At 33.5% G+C, this 18436-nt stretch overlaps 1 protein-coding gene and 1 long non-coding RNA gene across 2 annotated transcripts in view; both read right to left on the bottom strand.

The window, feature by feature from the left end:
• LOC112692859 (octopamine receptor beta-3R-like) overlaps positions 1-18436 on the bottom strand; it is a 267609-nt gene that overhangs the window by 84740 nt on the left and 164433 nt on the right. The gene's annotated exons all lie outside the window — the stretch shown is intronic.
• LOC112692860 lies at positions 9792-10446 on the bottom strand. The gene is made up of 3 exons (XR_003149438.1): positions 10268-10446; positions 10101-10207; positions 9792-10006 (listed from the first exon to the last, which is right to left on the bottom strand). It is a non-coding gene; the product is annotated as an uncharacterized LOC112692860 (long non-coding RNA).

Below are 18436 nucleotides of genomic sequence, written 5' to 3'. Positions count from 1 at the left end.
GTTTTTACGCACATTTTGTACTCACTGAGTATATTGCAGTTTCATTATTGATACCGTTGAATCATGTTTATACTGTATTCTAGAACGTCGATTATCCGAAATGAAATAAAATTCTATGCAGTTCGGTGGTGGCGGCGGCTGCAGCGGGAAGAGACCAATCGATATAATACCCCGGGATTTCGTCGGAACCGTGGTTTTAAACGAAAACGTTATACCTCGATAACAGACAAGCTTGGTAAAGTGGTGATTTAAAATAATTATAGCCGGTCGCAAACTGCACTGGTTCGATAGTCTGTAACGTTTGAAAACAAAATCTGAACGGTACACACTATTTTAACTTTGATAACCGGTTAAAATGTATTTATTTTTTTGCAAAACCGAAGAAAAAAAAACCATTACGTCTGAATAAAATAAAACGGATCGATCGAGCAAATAACGAGTATCTAAAGTCTAACGGTACAAATTATATATAAAGGGTGATAAGCTCGTCAGTATTATATTTTCTATTATTTTTTCAACTCGCCCTTTAAAAAGGTTTCGGAAAAAAAAAAAAGAAAAATAATAACTCTTATCCGGCGTTCGAAACGTCGCCCCATTCGTAATGACGGCAAAACGCCACTTTACCGTGCTTCGTAATAACCTCGCTAGTAGCGTAGCAATAGTACGTCTGTACACCGAATACGATGCGTACGTATATACCATAACGGTACATATCTAACTTATATAACGTACGTACAAATGTACGGTATGCATACCGTAGCACGTGACACCGTGTACAGTTATGAGACAGCTGTATAGAGTTACGGTCGAAACGATATTATTGGAAAGGGAATGAAAATAAAATGAAATAAGCGTCGCGCAGCCCTGTTCATTAATTTCATCGTTACCGGCAGTCAGCATACGCAAAGGCACACACACACACACACACACACATGTATATACGTATATTTGTATTCACATGGAAAAAGACAAACGAGACCTTTAGAGTCGTGACGGTACATATGCGTACGAGAGAAAACTGTTATTTCGTGTTCGATTACTGTTACAGACTACTGACGACAAGTGCAGCGCGGACAGGATTAGCCGTCCGTTCGGTTGGAGCAATAAAAACAACAACGATCATAAATATTAACGTGATGACGGTAACAATATTGGCAGACAATCGGTGAATACCGAAATCCAGCGACCTTTTTGCTCGGTTATATCGCGATCAATTATACATTCGTTTGTTATCGTTAAATCGGGAGACGTAACTATATCTCACGCTTTACGTCCTAGAATGCGTTTTCGTTAAAATGTGTTTTCATATCATAGCCGAAAAGGATTTAGCGGTAATTGCCATGACACTGTCGGGACGTGACAGTTTCTCTTCGGTCTCCGAGGTGCGGCATGAGACCCACACAAGCAGACTTACTCTCGTAACGACCAAAGACTACTGACCAAGTGACAAGTGCGAGCTCCGGTTTCGACCTGCCTAAGTATTTGAGGTACATTTTAAATTTCACTTAAGCTTTCTCGTAAGTTCTAACTCGCCAGAATGGACACGGTCCGGTTGGCTTTGGTCTTAGTTTCGACTGTCGTCCGGTCACGAGTGTACCTGAATTGCCTATACGATGCGCCGTTCGACTTTATTGGTGCGCAGCGATTTCCTATTTTTATTTTTTTCATTCGCTCGCGTTGTAGTGGTTTACGATTACGGTCTAACGGCTCTACACTTTTGTAGCGATATAAATTTGTATACATGTATATCTCGTAGAGTTAGAGTATAATAAACTTTTAATATCGGTCCTGTCCTACAATTGTATTGATTTAAGCATTCATATTATACCCTCGGTGTACACTTAAGTAAATTTGTCGCCTCAAATGTGATTATTTTTCCAATGAAGCGCTATATACCACCATCGTAGTGAATAGGTCCGTATAGAAAAACGATTCGTAAATGCGCTATCGTTGTGGTCGGAGGGAATCTAACGCATCTTACATATTTCTGCAAAATCGAGTCTTCGGTGGTTATATTTTACGTTTGATACAAGATAATTTTCCAATGCAAAGTAAAATTGTTAAATGAATACTATGCTATACTTGTATTGTAATGACAGTATTGTCTCCAACAACTCAAATCGTTCCGACTCATCATTTTACTTGGTGTTTAAATTAAAAATCCAGAAGTATTTTCCGTACCAACGAATAAAGTATGAATGATGATATAAATGATGGTATAAACGATCGTTTTCACGAATCGCGAAATTTTTCGCACAGATTGGTCTGTCATCGTGTATGATGGAACATTGTGCAGTTACAAAAAATAATTCATCACGTCACACCGAAAAACGTTTATGCGTTAATACGGTTTGAAAGAGAACGTAATTAAATTATGAACTTACTAAATATTGGCCCAAACGAACAGCCGGTGTTTAATATTGAAATTTCACTTGGAACAAATTTGAGCGAGAACATCACCACAGTTTAATTGTGTTAAGAATATTTCTCGGTCTCCGTTTGACAACCTCAAAGTCTGTGTAGCATTTTCTTCGTGACATAATTGAAACACGATAAGTATTTTAATTCACATTTGACGTAAAAGGTATTTATATCATGACGAACGAGCGGCTTAAAGAATAAAGGTGTATCCGAAATCGTTTACATTGAACTTATGTTGAAAAACAGTATTTCTAGAACTGTATACGTGTGTGTGTGTGTGTGTGTGTGTGCAACGATTCCAAACATGATTATAAAATCGCGCACCGTCCATTTGCTATGTAATATTTATTTATTATTAATATTGATTTTCATGAGACCAAAGAGTTCTGAGTATAGCATCATAATGTGATAGTAATACAAGAAAACGGTTTTGAAAAATATTTTTGTCTTTACATAGAACTATGATCAGAGAAAAGAAAAAAAATCGAAATCACGTGGATGCTGGTGACCGCGTCCAAGTAAGCGATTCTAACATATGTACGGCGTAATAAAATCGAATATGAGACGTATAGGTAAAACCATATTAGGTCCGATCTCGAAACGTTGTCGCAATAATTGCTTCAGACGCAAGCGCATTGCAGTCCGATTGCTTAAAACTTCGAATGCGATGAAGTTCAGTCGAGTGTTTCTCCATACGTTTCGTCGCTCGCCGAAGTCAGCCTGCGTCGCCATAACTATAATAGGTGAAAATAATAATAATAATAATAATCATCGTCATAACAATGCAAACGTTATGAGTTCTATTCACGATTTATACACGGATTTGATTCCACGAGTTGTGTAAGTCAATGAGTTTCACATTTAAACCGTATTCTCCTCGTATTTCAAGAACGTTTTCCGTGAATCATAACGCATACAAAATCGGTACAATAAACGTGAAGTAACACTTTCTTTACATTTGTCATCCAATCCACGATTTATGATTCACCTTTTTCATACTTTACACAACGCGCCCATGTTTTCACATTGCACATACGGTATTATGTGTACAACTGAACTTTATATTTGACGGTTTTTTTTTTTTTTTGGAAAATTATTCTGTAAACAATATGCATCATCCGAGAACGTCAAATTTTGGAAGTATTACATAACATTCTTTCAGCGAGCGCACAGAACATTCAAACAATAAGAGCCAAATTTGACCGGTACACCATTGTCATTATTTTAAATCATCCATTTAAATCCAGGTCAACCCTCAAAATCTTTTGTAAAAATACTATCCCGATATACACTCCTGCAGAACACGTCTATCAGACCCTTCATGAAAACTTTCGCTGCATGTCATAGCTGCATGCACACCAATTGTCGACCACTGAGTTTTCAACTGCTTAGTTTAAAGAAACTCTGTCTTTGGTGTGTATATGAAAACATAGCCGATTTCATTATTTAAATGCAACATAATTGTTATATTTATACGCAAATGTTGTACGCGTGTCAAAAAAGTATCTAAAATCAGTTCATCAAATATTCTGTTTCTACTTTATTTCGTTTCAACTTCACGCAATTCTTGTACTTGTTATAAGCGTTGTTATCATTTGTCCAATTGATTTTAAATAAGCTGTGATCATTTAGCCAAGACTAAATGGCCCGTTATTATTATAGTTTAGAAACGAGACTGAAGCGAAATAATTATAGTTTAATTCAGGACCGGACTGAAATCTTTTATAAAAATATGAAATCGGGTCGAACTGAGACTTTATACATTTTTTTACGATAAGACCGGATAGATACTGACCAAGCAGAGCACAACTACATAATTAATCCTTTAAATCTATTTCTTCTTTTTCTTTCATTTTGAGTCATTACAATTCTCAAGAAATTCCGTTAAAAATAAAATTTTCTTCACATAGCGTAATTTAGTGTGCAATGTATGCAAGTAGTAATATTATGAAAAAAATTAGCGAAATTCCTAAATCGAATATGATTCCATGGTAAGGTGAGATACTAGGATAAATGAATGATATAGCTGTATTAGAATATTTAACTTGAAGCCAATGTACCATTGTTCTTAGAAAAACGATTTTTAGTAAAAGAATTCGAGTGAACTAGTTTTCACTTATAAAAATAGTAGTAGAACCAAATTTCTTTATAAGAAAAGTTGAACTTTTAATGTTATGACATTTACAAAAAAAAAAAAAGAAGTACATTTGTAGGTCATTAAATGATAATAAGATTGTATTATGTTTCCTCAACATATCAAATTATGAAATGTTTTTAAAAAATTTAAATAAGAAATCGGTAAACGTTTCATGTCATTATAATTTACATTTATAGAATTAAATCTAAATAACCAATTCGTTAAAATATCCTATATCACCAAAATTTTATTTTTTAACGGTATAAAACTTTTTTGCGTCTTTCCAGTAATATATTTATTTTTTACTTTAAAAAAAGTTTTACGATAAATCTTGTATGCATATTTCAAGCCAATAATATAAAATTTAAATATTATTAGATTTTTTTTTTTACTATAAATATGTTATATTTGCGGATTTTGTGATTTTTAACATTTTGTCAAAATTTAATATTCAATCTTTCGTAAACATTTTACTAAATTAATCTCAAATTTTTACTTTATCAATCATTAATATATACGGAGACATTTATAATGCATTTTAATGATTTTTTGTCAAAACCCAAATAATTTTTTCTATATTTTCGAAAAAAATCTAATGAATTATGGTATTTTCAATTATCTATAAAAAGATCTTTTGAAACTGACAACACCTATAATTATATGAGTTATATGAGAATTTATGTGTTACAAGCTCTTTCGATAGTTCTTACTTGAGTTATGATGAAAACAAAAATTTGATTTTGCCGAAAGCCGGTAAGCTATGTTAATATTGGCGTTATTTTTTTTTTTTTTTTTATAAAAAAAATATAACAAAACTTTTGTCAATTTTTCGCAATTGATAAGAAAACTGCTGGGAAGTTCGTAAAATAATTCTCTTCAAACAACCTTCTAGAAAGTTTTTTTTCTCAAAACATCTTATGAATATGATGAACGGAGCAATTCTTTAATCTAAAATATTACACTATATACATCGTAATAATAATATCATACAGTAATTATTAATTATTAATAATTCATAGTTCATTACATTTTTTAACTATTACGAGTATGGTAATATGTATCTATATAATATGAAAATATACTTAAAAATATTTATAGAATAATAATAAAAAATTAATTCGTTAAATATATAATTTTTTTTTCGATGAAAATGCATTTATAAAATACCTATTTTCATATAATTGTAATTACAGATATTTACATAAATTGCGTAGAGAGTTTCATTGAATATATGACTGATCGTGTATTATATGCATTTTATACACCATGGTGTGTCTCATACCATATGTTTTATCGTTAAAACAATGTTCACGAATTTCGTCCTTTGCAGGACGGACAGGATCTTTTTGTTTTCCACCCGACGATTTCACATATATCCCCCGTAAATCGTTAAGAGAAAGCATTCTCTGTTCGTTCCATCCCTTCTTTACTGATAAATCCCCGGATTTATTGTATCTATTTTTGATGCACATAAATTTAAGCACCATACGAAGAAAAATAATGATTCAAAATTTTCAGATAATTATCAATGTCGTAGTAGTTTCCATGAATGATACGTCATCTTTCACAAAAACGACCTTGTGAGATTAAATATTTTCTTAGAGTTTTGTACTAATAAACTTACACACATGTGATAGCATCATGTTTCACTATGATTGAAATGCACTCTCGTAGTACCCATGGAGTTGGGAGGAAATCGAAAAAAAAAAAAAACAGGAAAACATAAATCCTCCATAACGGTGAGGTTATCCGACAACTGTCGGTCCGTGGTGTCCGATCCACTGAGTACCAAGAGAAATTGTTTGCCACCCATAAACTTTAGTTTTGCATGTAGGCCTATATTTTATGCTTTTTGCTTTCCCGAGCTTTGCTAAAATAGAAAACGTTAATACTTCGATTGCTTTAAGAACATGAAGTACGTTGCGGTTATTCCAGTTATCTTCAAAATAATCACATACCTAAAGCTTGGGAAATAAAGTGGTAAATATATATATATCATAAAACATGTCCAAGCTACCATGCCTAGATCATTTTATCGACTTTAGAAGTTGAAACGACGGTTAAAATGCATAAATAAATGTAAAAATAATAAAGGTAATTGAAAAAAACAAACATCTTATTTGAAAAAGTTGTCACGTGCATGAAACCAATTTATAGTAAAATCACGTAAAAAAATATCGTATCATTCTTTTGATTATTACTCAGAACTAGTAAATAGATCAACAATAGTAATAATTATAAATCAAGATTGAGATATTCTTGTTCGCACTACGATATGGAACACTGCTAAATAACAATAACGTATATACTCAATAAAAATAATAAATTAAATAGTAAATAAATAATAAACTTATAGTCGAAGGCCAAAAATGTATTCAAGTATTTAGCTCGATTTTATAAACAATATTTTTCTCCAATCATCTTGTTTCTTTTTTCTTTTTTTGTCAAGTTGTTCCGCGTTCTTATTAAGAACACATTCGTACTTATTCTCAGATTCACATGTGGTGCATACTATTTCCGACGAGATTCGACGAGTTTTACGAAACACTCACAGCATTTGACACTGCATATTACACGGTAAATGCATGGTATTACGAGTCGAATTCGAAATTCAAAGACGTTGAAACATAGTGGCGGCAACGGAGAACGATGTGCATCATTTGACCTCACTAGTTTTAATCATAAATGTTTAATGCACATTTTCCACTCGGAACATATTTTTATATCTAACCTTTCTCACGCGCAACATCTATATTTCACTTTATCGTACGGCCGGTTGATAATCAATAATTTCCGATTTATTATATACCATTACTGCAGTACAGATAATCACGTAAACGCAATCGATAATAATTCTGGTGCAAAATTATGTATAATATACATATAATATACATATTATGTTCGTAAATATATATTGTACACATCCAAGGCTCTGTATATCGTAGTTTCTGTGTTCGCAGATCAAAGCAATCGATCATTTCTTAGCATTATAAAGATAATCTGTTTTCACGTATCGGGATGAAAGTATGTTCAATCGCGATTCATATACAACAAAATATATATATATATATTGTCATGCACACTTTATACGTGTATGCATTGACAATTAATTTTGTTGGGCGCCAATTTGTAGTTGTATTAACTACAAATAATTAAATATAAAATACTGTATAATAATAATTTCTTACGTTTATTTAGATTATACCATAAACAATGTTTTTCTTTTTATATACATATAACATGAAATAATAATAATTAATATTGTTGATATTTGATCGATTTAAGAATATAAACAAAATATCGCGGATGTATAACACTAAAATCCCATTCACAATTAGATATATATATATTTACTCACTGAAGTACCAACTACCACAAAATTATACTACTACTGGTTGGTGAATGATATTCGCAATAGTCCAGGCGGCACGGCGCACTCGTATTCGGTGGCGACGGCACTGATAACACGACGTCACGTAGGAAGGGTAGTAGTCGGGCGGCACTGACCCCAACGCTCTAACCGGATGGCCGAGAGACGCTGGTGCAAACGACGGACGACGCGACGATACACTTACTATGGACGGCGATTGACGCACCGGAAGCACGGCTATCACACTACTAGCCGAGCGAATGACAGTCCTCTAACTCAGAGCCGAAAGGACTGTGCACCGCTAACTTCGTAATATGATAGCTGAATGCTCCGGAACTGACGATTTGTCGGTGTGTCCGATGGGTATATATAACCCATCTATGTATACTAACGGTGTTAGCGGACCCCGGGTTTTGGTGTCTTTAACACTTAATATCATGGTCGACTGGTATCCAGAGAGTCTGTTACTGCATTTGACCGTGTGTTGGGGGTGTTACACTAGTTAATTACCAACTTCAGGGCGATAATTAATCATCACTTGACTTAACATAAAACATTTTTTTAAATACTGGTGCTGCACATACGCCCTCTGTAGGCCGTGTCTTAGGAGTGGTGCTGTTTAGTGGTTGCTCCTTTTGTAGTTACGAACGCCATCTAGTTTCTCGTTATTGGTGTTCGTTACAATACATATATATACATATATGTATAACACGTCTGTTTTCAATATTATACATACAATGGTATAATACGCTTAGAAATGAAATACATTTGTTTTCAATATTTTCAATATACGAACAATAGTACACCGTGCTCGTTGTAACGTCATTATTGTTCCCGGTCGTCCGGGAGCATGCGTCGTTCAATGCGAATTCTACGTCACCTGGATTCACGACGCCGCGGCCATAATATTATCTGAATTCATTATTAAACGTTGCGCTGCATGCTCCGGATCGCAACAGATATTTTAGCCACTCATAAGATACGGACCGCGGTGATATTGGGTGGAAACACTCGGTGTTCGGACGGGGATAATTTTAACATTGTTCGTGATGAACAAGAACGCATCGCAACGACAATCGATTTGACCGAACTATCCACTTCGATTTGGAAGAGAAAAAAACAACCGGGAACAAAGGAACAAATAACGGTTGCGTTTCGAATATTGAACATTGCCACGTTATACTGTCTTTATCTTTAAGCGGCGCTGGTCAAAATCGGCTTCCGTGTTTTTCGCACTAATAGTCTCCCACGCGCGTTACAAACTCGGATTCCGATAATTGTCTTCTTGTCCCGTACGGCTGTACCGAGGCTCGTGTCCGGTTCACATCGGTGAAGGCCGTATTCAGATTTTGAGAACTATCCGAATCGTGCTATTCGATTTCGCTGTTCGATTGTTTATTCGACGATTGTAAGGAAAGCAGTCCGTGTAAATAATTATACCGATAAAAATCATCATCGTATCTTTCCTACATTTTATTGTAATATAAATTCAACTATTCTACGGGAAAAACGTATTCGATTACCATTCATAGGTTGTGTGCGGTTAAAATAAGTTGATTGGATAATCACAGTCATGCTATCGCTACAAGTATGATATAAAATAAATTCAACAGTTTAATACATTGTTGTTTTGGTAAATAATCATTAATCATAGAAATAGTTGAAATTGTGATGGGTATGCTGAAATTCATAGAACATAATATTAATTTGTTGTTACGTTAAAACGAAATCATTTATTTTACTAGAAATTAAAAATGATTGTAAGTTACGCGGAAAGTAAATTCGCGAATTGGGATACTCCGGTTAATCCGGATTTGAATGTCCGGATATTCGGACGATTCGGATCATCAGATTACACGCCCATACCTAGTTTGCATCGGTACACATTGTATAACCCGGAGCCGTATCGCGTACACGTTTCGTGATCCACTATCGACCGGGTACACTGATAAGATCCAACTTGTAATTGAAAAGCGTACAACAGCGTACTTGTACATGTACTTGTGCGTGTGCACGCCGTTGTCCCGTACCTAATGAATATAAATTCTTGTTGAAAGTTTCGCTCGTTCCTGATAATTCTAACAAAATTGACAAAGTTTGTGTTTAATATACGAAATTAATAAAATATAATATTGTTCTCGGAATTAGTTCCTTATTGTGATCGATTCTTACGGTTTTTTTTTTTTTTTTCGATGCGAAAAGATGGAGAGTCAGCCGATTGCGCACGGTAACTGTTTCAGTCCGTTTCGAACGTAAACGCCACTTGCATTTTTCTTAACCTGAAACGCGCGTCAAGATATACCAATTTTGCATCGTTAACGAAGTCCAAACAATATTACCCCACCGACGATGACGGGACTCGATCAGCGGATTAAGTATGTACACCGGAGTTGATCAATCGTCGACCGGCCGGCTCCGGTTATTAAGCCACCCTTACGATCACTGTACACGCTTTTCGAAAGGGTCCGCAAGCGGGAATATTTAGCGCACTGTTTCCGTGTATTGTTGTCGACGAACGGTTGTGTTTGAAAAATTACTATCGAGATAAAATAATGGTAATTGTAAATTGCAATTAAAAAAAAAAAAATAATAATAATAATAATAAAAGACGATAAAAATCATATCACGATTTTTTCGATACGGATAATATTTTTTTTTTCTATTAACTGACTAACAGTATTACAATAACACAGGAACTAATAGGTCTCGAGGCTATTCCTTGTTTAGACTATGGATGATATTGTTTAGGACTGATATGATGGACATTCGATGAATTAATGGATTAGTGTGGTTTTTTTTAGATTTTTTCGGAATCGTTTATATTGATAAGCTGTTAGTTATCTTACACCTGATAGATGGAGGTCCTTATGAAGAGTTTGATTTATTTTGTATCTAGTGCTATTGCATGGAATGATTGGAATGGTCTGATATTAGAAGTTTTGGCGGGTCCTAAATCATGATAAACGATATTTGGTTGTCGTAAAGTCGCATTTCGTGAGATTTAAAAGAAACGGGAGTAAGAAGCTGGGTCGGTGGACGAGTACGAAAAAATCGAGAAAAAATGCGTTGCAGGTGTATTATTAAGTAGCGTAATACAATGGCGAACATTACCATATTACGACGAGGTGGAAACGAATTTTTAGTATTTAACGGTGCCGCGGCGAACGTGTGCAGTAACGATATAAATAACAGCGATAATGTGACTTCCAAAGCACGCGAACAGGGTTCGTAAAGATTTTAAGAGCTGGCGGTTATCTTTAATACATTTTCGTATACGATTCGACACAAATTATTCATCGGAACCGTGGGCTGCAGTAGTATTTTTCCATCATAGTACATTGTGTTTTCCACGTCAGGAAGAGTTTTTAGGGTTGAAGGGGTTGCAATTACTAGCGTACACAAATAGCGTCGATTGCACACGGAAAAAATACGTGACGTCTTTGACACACACACACACACACACATAAATATACATATAAACATGTATGTGACGATAGTTACGTTATTTACCTTGGAAGCTTTGAGAGTTGAAGAAGAGAAGAAAAACGCGAAACATTACGTGTTAATACTAAACGATATATACACGAAAATAAAAGTGTAAAAAGCGTCGAGTGAGTCATATTCATACAGTGTCGAAAGATGCTCGTTTTTTCTATCGATTTATGTGTTTTCGAACAAATTATTTCTACGAAAATAAAAATAAATCAATTCCAATCGGTTGTCAATTATCTTTAAGTGCAGTCAAATACATTTTGATAACTTTAATATCATTGTACGTTACTTTGCACGTATATCAACCTTTAAAATATCAATTTCTCTACCCTCTCTAGCGTAGAAGTTCAGATACAAAAAAAAAAAAAAAAACAATACTCGCGTGTAAATTTTGTTTAAGAAATTTAGGCGAACACAATTATACGAATAAAATAGGGTTTACCGATAAGGTCATACCCTATTCCGTTTATCTAAAAATCAAATTATTTATATGAACAATAATATTAATTGGACCGGTTACGTTTTCGACTTAAATATAAAAAAAGTACATTAACAGTTAAACACGTAAAATCTGTAGTAAGTGGTGAAAATATAGTTTTATTTTAGATTTAACAAAATCCAACGTCTACGACATGATTATATGACTTTAATGTTCAAGTTCTAGTACAACCGTCACACGTAATGCAGTCCATATGTATGCGCCCACGTGGTCTACTAGATCCAATGTTTTGTACCATTGTGTACTGGTTAGATTTAGTTGCGTTAACGTTAAATTGTACATCTGCAGCAGTTCGTAGCGACGAAACGTCATAGTAGCGGTGCCTGCGAGGAGAGGATGGATCGTGTATCGTTTTATGTAAATCGTGTTCAAAGTTGTACGAGCAGCAGTCGGCGAAACGTCCAAATTACATCCCGTTAGAACCGAATAATTGGATTAATACGGTCGTTTAATGATTTACCGGATGTAGTGCTGCTGAACAAGTTCAACGAACAGTCCTCGACGTGCTCGAGAGAGAAATACATATAATTAAATAAAAATATAGATAGAAATTGTAACGCGCCAAATTCAGGCGTGCGCATCTCACCGTACTTGTTTTTAGGACCGACTACGAGCATTTATATATATATATATATATATATATATAAATTATCCCTTTCCCTCTCACAATTTATTATTTTAAACATCCGACGAATGCTTACTATTTCCGACGATCTCTCACGTCCGTTGAATAACAACGACTCGGATTATAATTACTGTTATTCATTATTTGAATATTTTTCAAACCATTTTTATTTTGCATTCTGTAACGAATTAGTATACAATGTTTTTGAATTATTATTTAATCAAATAAAAGATTATCTGAAAAAAATGTATAGTTACAATAATAATACAACAGTTATGATTTAATTGCAATATGTTACTCCTATATTAGATTAAATTAACGGCTATGCTACGCTAATAAATATGCTGTAGTTGTTATTTGAGGTTTAAAGTAGTTTTCAAGAGAAGAATTTTCGGATTAAGCAACTCCCACGAAAGAATTTATCACAGCAAATGGTCTTTTTTTTTTCTTCGTTTCCATTTTCACGCCGTCTTGCCGCCGCGCTGCAATAGCTTTATTGATTCACGATAAATATTTTATGTGTGCTTATAAATATTTAAAATTTCCTTAAAATATTTTAAAAATATTTTACCGTTAAACGGTCAAATGATAATAAAATTTCAGACGTACTCTGTGCGCCGTCGCACTATCTAAATTTATTTCCCATTAATGGACCATTATCCCGGAGATGCAATAGCCATAATTAATATATCGATTAAAATGATTAACATTACGTCATATCGACCTTTGGAAACATCCATTACACATTGCTTCGTGTTTTCCTCAGTTATTCCTTACCATCATTACTGTTGTATTTTCATTTTTTTATTATTTTCCTCGCCAACGATCTGACTGCAAATAATCGTGAAAATTATTCTTCGCTTTAACATACTCATTATCGACATTTTTTTTTTCGCACAGCCCTTGTTATTTGATGTTGTCAATTTTAATTTATTTAATTACTCATTTCATATTTAAATTTTCTCTGTAACCCAGATAGCGCTATAGACACCCAATGGGTTGTTTCGAGATAAAAATCGTTTTAATTACGGAGGCACGTAGTGCGAGACGATAGATTATCGCACGATAAGAAAAATCGACGAACATGTACATTGCTATTAGATTTCGAACGATACTATTGATAAAACCAGTTTTTACAAGGCGATACGATATCGGATTTTCGCTCCACTTCATATTATATCTGCGCATGTTTAGAACAATATCGATGTTATCAGAGGTATACTTTTTTATTAATAATCATTCCGCTGCAAAAGTACTGGGTCGTCGAATATATTCGATTGTTTTTTTTTTTTTATCTCACTATAGCAAAACAGTGCTTATAGTACGCGTTGTTGTGAAATTGAAATCGATTATGCATAAAAAACACGTACAGTATAAATATACCGCGTCGTGCCGTTGTTTTAGAAAAAAAAAAAAAAGAAAATAATAATAATAAAATCGCTTGTACAAGATTTATCCCCGGGAATATAATATACCGTCAAAGGGGATCGGGCACCGAGAATGGATTTTTTAATAATTCGCAAATCGTATTTTTCCGTTTCACTATCTATAGTTTAAATTTATTTGATTGTGCCGAGAACAATGTTCGGCGAACGTTGTACGCGTGCACCGCGCGAAATCATAGCGACGGGTATTCCGATGAGACAGTTTTGATAAAAATCACTACCAACCTTTTGGGTGATTACGGAGCTACAGTACAAAAATGGTTCATTGTGTTCTTCGCTGCTCAGCAAGCGCAGAAACAAGGTAAACCATTTTGCACGTTTAATAAATACGATATAACATTTTTATAATCCCAAAACAAGAGCTTACCGACGAAATAACTTTTACGAACTATAATAGTTAAAAAAAAAAAAAAGAAAAACATTTACGTACGTCCGTTCTGTTAATTGTTTTTCGCGTTTTTCGATGAATTATAAGCTATACCATAATGACATGTAATTTTCCATCCTAAAATATAATATTAAACGAATCTAAACGCAAAAACTACGCTTTTATACTGCAATATTTTTGTGTTTAATGACACGCACATTTACAGAATTAACTTAATAGGTTTTGCCCGTGCATAATGTACATAGCTGAAAACATGTAATTTTAAGATAACGATTGATAAAATTCTTAATGTTTTTTTTTTTTACCAACACGACTCAAAGAACATATTGTTTATAAGCCGGCTTTGAAATTAATTTTTACCTCCGAAATACTCGCATTGGCGTAAGCTCAACTTTTTCGGTTCTTATCTACGATTATCCGCGCAAAACAATATTTCAATTGCTACTTATCACGACGTCGTTATGTTCAGAAACGGTTATAAATTACACGCCCAACATGTTACTACCATCTCTTACCGCTTTACAGTATTTTTGAAATTATTCGTACGATAAAAAAAAAATATATAATGTATGGTAAGTAATGGCGAAAACAGCTGTTTGAATAATATTGTTTATAAAATTTATTTCGGAACATTTCAAAACATCAAAACTATTTTATTTATATATATATTTTTTGTATCCAACTTTTACATATTGTGTACTGCGGTTGCTCACTTTTTTAGTTGTTGCGGCGAGCCGGCGAGTAGGAAAAATGTTCGGAACAACTATTCGAAGTTCAATCGTGCTTGCATCAACCGTTGAAGAGCGATTTACTGACCGAACGAGGTCAGCATAATAATTCGGCCGTATGATGCGCCGAAAAGGTTTTTTTGCGGAACTCGCGCGTTAGTCATTTCTTGCCACCGTTCAAGTTACATAACACATTATGATAATGACTAGGGCTAGGATTTTAATGACCTAAAAAACCTAAAAAAATGACATTAAAATAACCTAAAAATGACCTAAAAAAATGACCTTAAAATAACCTAAAAATGACCTTAAAAATGCCCAAAAAGATAAAAAATGATTTTAAAATATTATAAAAATGCATTATAAATTATAATTTATAATTATTAATTATTATTTATTAATTAATATTTCGGTAGAAAATTATTTAAATTATAATATTATAAAAAAATAGCATAAAAAAAACTCAAGTTTGAAGTTTGGACTTATCATGCAATGACCAGCTTGAAATTTTCTGAAATAAACAACTAAAAATACTATAAAATAAAACATATATACGCAATCCCGAAAGTAAAGACACTAACTAAACAGATATTTAACAAAACCATACGTAGGTACACTCCACACCACTGTCATCTAATTTTACGATTAAGATAACTCGTGGTATCTAAGTTTATTGTTGTAATATATAAGTGGTTTTATAATCGATAACGAGTACTAACACACTATCTCTATAATTGAAATATTTATATAATTATTTCTGTTACAAATTCAAAACTTTTATCGAGAACATCTAGTGTAAATGAAAATGTATAAAAATATTACCAAGATTTCAAAAAAGTATAAAAATGCCCGTAAAATTGAAAAAATGCAACAAAATAACCCTTAATCCATAAAAGTGCAAAAAAATGCAAAAAAAAGCAAAATAAAAACTATATATTTGGACTCGTATATGACCAAATCACATTTTGTGCTTGAAAAGCTATGTCCTGTAAATCCTAAAGAAAAATGCAAAATCCTATACTATCCTAGCCCTAATAATTACCATTATGAACATGATCGGAAACCGTTAATTATTTAAGAACGTGTCGCAATAACGCCTCGGGAAATCGACGTGTAAAATACGACCTTGGATGGCGAACGTGTGTCGGGCGATATGATTTATATGCGCTTCACGTCGTGCAAAATAACCTGGGGCACACCTAAAGCAGTCGGAGGTGACAGTCAGTGCCGTAACAACCAAACATTGCACCCGGGGCATTACTTCAAAACGCGTTCTTATTTATTTTTAATTTAAAAATATTACGCCTCTTAGATATTGTTTTCAATGATTACTTTAATCAATATAAAGGATGTTAAAGATTTGGTATACAAAATATATGACATTGACCGTCGTAATTTTTAACATTAAATGCAAGATTTTAATTGTTATGTTCTCCCAGGAATTGCACCCGGGGTGTAGGCACCTCTCTCCACCCCTTTGCAGCGGCAATGGTAATGAATCCTGGCTACTCGCTCTGCCACCACACCGGTTTTGTAACAACAGTAGTTGTAACTCACTTCTTCGTAAATGCTATGCAACTCGTACAGTCTTGTATATACCTATACACTTAATTCGTTAATCACTTTTCTAACTTCTCCGTTTGTTAAATATTCTGTTTTAATTGATATATTTTATAATTATTATTATTATTTTCTGTATGTATTTATTAAAACCATGTTGTAAACAAGATGATTCTCTACACGATTTTTCAACCTGGTGAGGCCCAGTAATCTTTTATGATATTGAAAAAAGAAAAATGAAATCAAAATAATAATATTGATAATAATAATGATAATAATATTGATAATAGTAATAGTTATAATAATAGTAATCTTTGGCGTTTTCATCGACCCACTTGTACTTAAACTGCCTATACAACACGCCGCGTTCCGCGTGATTCCCTCGTCGAAACTTCCGTTGCCGTTTTCGTATCGATATAATATTATTATCGTAATGTTACGATGAGAATAGTATTATAATATAATAACATTGGAGAGTAATTATAATTATCTTATTTGGTTCCGCAGCGAAAAAGACGTCATCTGAAGTTAAACCGTACGTTAATAATGTGTGTATCATGATACCTGCAGCTTAATAGTTTATGCTTGAAGACATAATTTTGGTATGAAATTTGGTTCATTTGTATTTTATTAATAATTCAAAACAGGAGATGATAATTCACTGCAATCTGTTTTCGTTTGTAGGAAACCACCGCATGTCGATGACGACGCAAAGGTCTTCTTATTAAAATCGGTCATTTCTTCCAAATAGAGGCACCTAAGGATCAAAAATAATTACTGATAAAGAGATTACGTTAATCGTAATCGTACGCGTTTTCTCCGCATTAGATATTTTTCATTTCAAATAATTTTCGATTCCATCGCCCAAAAACCATCTATAAAATCTACATGAAAATAAAATTTGTTTTTTTTTATTATCTTCCATATTAAAATAAAAAAAAAAATAAAAAACAATACATCGTCGACAAAAATTAAAATACAGTATTTTCATTTTATTTTGCCTTAATTAGTTCCTGAAGTAGTTTTTGCAATTACTTTTGATCAGCCCGAGGTTAATTCTAACTAATTTATATAACTTTTTTTTTTTTAATAATTTTTCTATTTCAAAAATTTGGGACATTCGATTCTAACAAACGAAAACATTTTGTGCTATTTTTTTTTTTAGAAGAAAGGAAAAATACGTTATTGTTTGCCACCAATAAAATTTCGCTGCTCCCGTATTTTAATACGTCTAGGTGTAAAAATCATTTATACGTTAATCATCGCGAGTAACGGGTGTTTCAAACACGTCGGCTTTCATTTCGACCCAAAGACATCGTTGGTATGGGATTATTCGCCGAACGTAATAATTCAATCGGATAACTATTGGTATCACGAGCCGGGTAGATTTGTCGAATTCGCTTCGTTTCGTATTCCCGGTTGCAGCACAGTACATCTCATCGTCATATCGTTCAAAACAATGGTATTATTATTATTGTTGTTGTGAAGCGCGCGATATAATTATAATAATCTGATAAACAATGCGGTTCGGTGTGCAGAAACTCGTACACAGTTATACGTTTTCTGGATGATATAATCGCGTGTACAATTACGCCGATCGACATTATAATATTTGCAATCCAATAATGGCGACAGAGGAACTCGTGCAACACTTAATTTATTTCTAACTCCCGACGACTTGTAGTTCTAAAATATCGTTATTTATTATTACATCATTATATTATTATATCATGGAAACGTTTCGTATCCGTACAAAATCAACTACAGAAAA

This window comes from Sipha flava, unplaced genomic scaffold (assembly GCF_003268045.1).
Source record: "Sipha flava isolate LNK unplaced genomic scaffold, YSA_version1 77_pilon_pilon, whole genome shotgun sequence".
Classification (NCBI taxonomy): Eukaryota; Metazoa; Arthropoda; class Insecta; order Hemiptera; family Aphididae; genus Sipha; species Sipha flava.
The sequence above is the reverse complement of the archived record's forward strand: the minus strand, read 5'-3'. Positions and strand labels throughout refer to the sequence as shown.